The sequence below is a fragment of the Octodon degus genome, unplaced genomic scaffold (assembly GCF_000260255.1).
Source record: "Octodon degus isolate 3935 unplaced genomic scaffold, OctDeg1.0 scaffold00037, whole genome shotgun sequence".
Classification (NCBI taxonomy): domain Eukaryota; kingdom Metazoa; phylum Chordata; class Mammalia; order Rodentia; family Octodontidae; genus Octodon; species Octodon degus.
Genome location: NW_004524613.1, coordinates 12,196,040 through 12,201,543, shown reverse-complemented (window position 1 = coordinate 12,201,543; position 5,504 = coordinate 12,196,040). Strand labels below are relative to the sequence as shown.

At 37.8% G+C, this 5,504-nt stretch overlaps 1 protein-coding gene across 12 annotated transcripts in view; it reads left to right on the top strand.

Moving 5' to 3' along the window:
* Zhx3 (zinc fingers and homeoboxes 3) overlaps positions 1-5,504 on the top strand; it is a 223,036-nt gene that overhangs the window by 154,528 nt on the left and 63,004 nt on the right. The window lies entirely within an intron of this gene.

Below are 5,504 nucleotides of genomic sequence, written 5' to 3'. Positions count from 1 at the left end.
AAAAATTAAAAAAAAAAAGCCTGTAAGTGCATTGGTTATCCTGAACCACTCCCTTCCTCCCTTCCTCCATGTCTTTCATTAGTTACTCAAACTCTGTTAGAAACACAGTGGAATACAAATTCTAATTACCTTACCTTACCCTTGCCTCAAAACTTTTATAGTTTATTGGAAAGAAGAGACATGTACACATGTACACTATAAGCCAGGGCTATTTTATAGGGGAATGTATTACTAGACCATTTTGGAGCTTTGTCTGAGAATTATTCTATCAGAAAGGAACTTTGGCACACTGTGTTGATCTCTGCCGTTATGAAATACATTGTTTGCTAAAAAACATAATATTCAACTGCTGTTTTTCTGTTTTCAAATATTACCTTTTCTTTACCTTTAGTATCTTCCTACTAACCTCAATCAGTAATTTTCAGCCTTTTTGAGCAATACATAGCAGGTTTTGCCATAGATCCAAATTTCTGATCTGTGCGTAGTACAAATGCAGACACAGATCACTAAATTTGCTACAAGCAGTAAAAGTACTCCAGAATTATAACTTCCTCTTACAGCATAGAACCTGCTTGTTTGTTCTGTGTAGATATTTGAACTAGTTAAACTCTATTCATTTCTCTGCTACTGTAGTTGAACACAAGTGAGAGAAATTTATAGCACAACCTTGAATTGTTTCCCAGTTTGTTCAAAACAAAATGAAATCTCTGGTATTTTATGTCAGAGGTAACAAAGGCCCGCTGAGCTCCCCAGGAATGTCCTGACCCTTGTGCTGCTTCTAAAATGCTAGATCGGAGGCCAGGCCAATGTGGGCAGCTGGCCTTAGATCCCCAATTCTAAGATTATGCCACCACTTTCTTGTGACATTAGAGTGAGAAGCAAAAGGAGCTTTCTGTCAGTTACCCAAAGGCTGTATTCAAGCAGTGACCTATTTTTACACTGTAATCAGGTTGGGTTTCTCTTTTGCCCTCTCAAGGCAGTAATCTCACATTCCTTTGAGTGCTTGAGAAGCCAGTTCCATATTACCTCTTTGACTTGGGTATTTTTCATCTTGACACAGATCAGTCTTAGCAAGGACAGTAATATCCTTTTCCTTTTGTAGAGGATAGGGGTATGAGTATAAAACTGAAGGATATGAAAGCATAAACCAACTGGGGACAGTTGGCTTTCAAGGAAGAATGAAACTGATGAACTAGATAGACAGTGGTATTTGGGATTATGAATTAAAGTTTCTGCTTTTTAAAAACTTAATCACACATATCAGTTAACTATTTAGCTTAGTCACCAAAGTTTGCTGGAACTTAAAATGTGCAGAGTGAGAGGTATAGTGATGAAATGGTACAGCTCTTGCCTGGCCCAGTCTTGAGAGGAAGCTTGACCCACAGATACAATGCACTATCCGCACTGTGGCAGAGGATATAGACCTGGAACCAGGTGTGGTTGTTGCTGGGTTAAGGGGTGTTGTGAAGGGTGGTGAGAATTCTTGAATTCTTAGCCTCCTAGCTAGACTCTGGCTTTCTACTGCTCTCCACTCCTGCCTGTCTCACCTCTACAGGACCAGTGCCTGGTCTGTGTTGACCACTTAGGTATGTTCGTGTGTTTCATACAGGGGTCAGATTCTTTTTTTTTTTTTTTGACATATTACATGTTACCTTTATTTTTTTTTCTTTTCAAAGTTTTATTGATAAACATATAGCAATGAGACAGTTTCAAATCAAATCGAAAGTACAGTTTCAACAAATAATATGCATATATTCTTCTTAGTGGTTAATTGCTGTACAAGATGCAGACTTGTGATCCTACTTACAAACACCATTAGAAAAAATCATTCTATTCATTGAGAATGCAACTATATATCTATCCCAACCACTTTGAATACACAGATACAAAATGGACATTCATAGTTATTCCCCAATTTTTTTTAAGTTCCGTTGTTGAATATTATAGGTGTGTAAACTCAGCAAAATATTCTAAAAGAGTACAGAAGCCCATAATAGCATTGGGTCTTCTGTAGGGGTCAGATTCTTTAGGTGAATTTTTCATGTGTCCTGAAGGAAACCTTCAGAATAGGAGGAGAAAGTGCCACATGGCTCCATTTTTGCAAAGGTAGCCTACATGCCTAATGGCCATGAGATTTTAGACTTTGAGGCCTTTTCACCTAGAATGATACATGTATACTCCTGTCTCCTCTGCGTGAATTATAGCATTTCATCCTTTAAGACCTACTTTTGCTATAAGACTTGTTCTCACAGTTTGTAAATTCTACCTTTCGTCCTGAGCAACACCCAACTACTTCATCTCTGGTGTTTCTATTGCCTTTCCTTTCCCATAAGTGCTTAGAGACTTTAACTTCTATTTACACTATTTACACCTGCATCTATCTGTCTTTGCCACTGCACTGTGAATCTTAATCACAGTGTGTTTTATTTATCCAGGACATACCAGTTGCTTAGCATAGTGAGTCGTATGACAGAAGTGTAAGTGTCACATGAATGAATTTGCTCTCTGGCACCAAGATGGCTAAAGATATAGGAAGAACAGATTCTTAATTGATTCTCAGGCATTTGCAGCTGGTAGAATGTCTTTAATACTTGAAACCAGAAGGATATGGCAACAGTTTTAGGTATATAACCTAAGAAGACATAAAAAGAGGCCTGTTAGCATTCAGGCAACAAATTAGTAAAGGACTGTGTATACAGTGGCAGAGAAGGGAGAACATCAAACAAAGCAATATCAGTCATTCCTTAACTTTTATACGTAATATGCTGTTGAGTTACACACAAAATTCACATTATCTTCAGTGTCGTCATCTTTCAGCATGAAATATTCATGTGCCAAATGATGAAAGTCTGAATTCAGCATTCAAAAGATTACTGGAAGTTGTCCATATTTACTAACTGGAAATTGAGGTTGCTTTCTGGTGTTTCCTGGTACCAAATGAGGAAGTATATATTAGATGCTTGGTAAAGATGGATATAATGATTGAACACTTAAGATCAACCATTTTTATGTCTCTGAATTTTTGTTGGGATTTAGACCTTATGTTTTCACAAATACTATTACTTTGCAAGTATAATATAGTAGTATATTATATATTATTGTAATTATTCATTGATTGAAAGACAAATTGTACATGATAGGATGCTATGTTTCTATTTTATTTATCTATTTCTTTTTAATTCTTGTAAGTTTGTGATTCATTTGAGGACAACAGTAGAATTTGCCTTCAACAAAGGATTGTTGGAAGTCTGAACACACCCTACCCTTTTTCTGCTTTCCAGCATAATAAAGGAGAATGGGCTATGCTCCATACTTCCTGGGTCTGTTCTGCTGTGTACTATTAATTGTTATGTTCTTTGTTAAAACTAGACAACTTTTTTATGCTGCATCTTAAGTACATTTTCAATATTCTTTGGTGGAAATGGAGACCATATGGTCACTGTCATCTGTGTAATAATGATGATTGAAAATGGTTAGTAAGCCACCCTTTGGCCTTTTTTCTTGTCTAGGCAAAATTTTCTCTGTTCTTGTGGCCATTCCCTATAAATCTCATTTTCTGGCCCTTTAATCATCTTGATGGCTTTCTTTGGGAAGCACATCAAAGGCTCAGTTTCAGTGCCTCTATTCTGATGAGGCCTAGCCATCAACATTTAATGGATATGGGATAGAATTGTTTTAACCATCTGATTTCTACAGCTAGTCCCCACATTTCCAAGTTACTCCCAGTCCACTGACAATTAGGACTTAATTGTGGCAATCTTTATATTTTTGATCAAGGAAATGATTTGACTAAAATACAAATTTTAGCTTGTTGATAATTGTAGCTCTTGGTTGATAGTGTGCTTGGTCTGTTGCCTGGTCTGTTGCATTTTGAAATCATTTTCTATCATTTGTGAGCATATATGTTTTCTCGTAGTGGAGGATAATCCAAAACTTTCTTTTACTCATTATTTTTTTTTTAAACTTTAGCATTCTATTTTAATTAACATTTATTTATTTATATGTGTGTGTGTGTGTGTGGCCAGCTCAGCCCACCAGGGGGCGGGGCTGGCTGGCATGTGGTGCTGGGGGATCGAACTGTGCTCCCTGTGCTTTGTGAAGTTTGTTCCAAGTAGGTGCTTTAGACCACTGAGCCATCTCACCAGCCCATTTTACTCATTATTGATTGACTCAAGATCTGTGAATGTCTACTAAGTGTTAGGCTGTTCTAGGGATTGTGCTAGGGACTCCAAAGATAAAATGCAGGACCTAACATCACAGAGATCATAATCTCGAAGGAAAGTCTAACACATATTCAAAACACTATAAAGTGGCATGTGCAATAAAAGATGGTATGAATGCAATGGAAGTTTAGAAAACCTTCACAGAATATGTCATATTTAACTTGAATCTGAACATGAATTAGTCTTTAGGTTAAAAGAATCTAGTGTAGGTAAAAGCAAGGAGGTTAGCATGCTAAGGGCTTAGTGAATTAAAAGTGGGCCTGAGCATAGACTTGAGGGCTTGAGAAGGAAACATCAACCCTTTAAGGAAGGGTTTACAGGGTGTTCAGAGTCTCGCTACTAGATTGGTCTCGTAGTGATCCGCCTGTTTACAGCCTCCCAAGTGCTGGGATTATAGGCGCATGCCACCATGCCCAGTCTCTATCGCCATCTCAGCGTGTCCCAGGGGGCGGGCCAGCATGGCAGGCCTGGGGATTGAACCCCTGGCCCCTGTGCCTGCTTGCAGGTGCTTTAATCTGCTGAGCTATTTGACCAGCCTAGGAACCACATTTTTAAAAGTAAAAACATAAAGTTTCAAAAGGAGCTGCTAATATATAGAAGGATATTGAATGCATGTTACTAATTTAAAGAAACCAATTCAAAAAGCCTGTATTCCAAATGGTTTCCTAGACATTCTTGGAAAGGCAAAACTATGGGAAAAGTAAAAAGATCAGTGGTTGCCAAGAAGAGATGTGAGTTGAATAGGCAGAACATAGAATACTTTTAGGGCAGTGAAATCAGTCTCTTTGTTACTATTATAGTGGATACATGTCAGGTGTTTTTTTGGTTTTTTTTCCCCTTGTGATACTGGGACTCGAACTTGAGACCTTGCACTTGCCAGGCAGGCGCTTATGCAATATATCCCTGGCCCCTACATGTCAGTCTAAACCCATACAGTGTATAGCACCAAGAGTAGACCCTGAGTGATAATCATTTGTCAGTGTAGTTCATCACTTTTTTAAAATAAAATAAATTGTATTTACTTAGAAGCATTCAGAATGTCAGCAAAACAGTTGCAACTTTTTAAAAAAAATTATACTGCTATTCAGTTAACAGAACAACAGTTATTTCGTATAAGCTGCATCAGAGACAACTGAAGATGAAAAACTACCAACCCTGTATATATATCTAATTAGTGCTGTGCACCATCAAGAACCTGCTTTAAATTTCCATGCCAATTTACAGCCCCCATACTGTACCAGGCAAGGTTAGTGGCTATTGAAAATACCATCAGGACAGGGC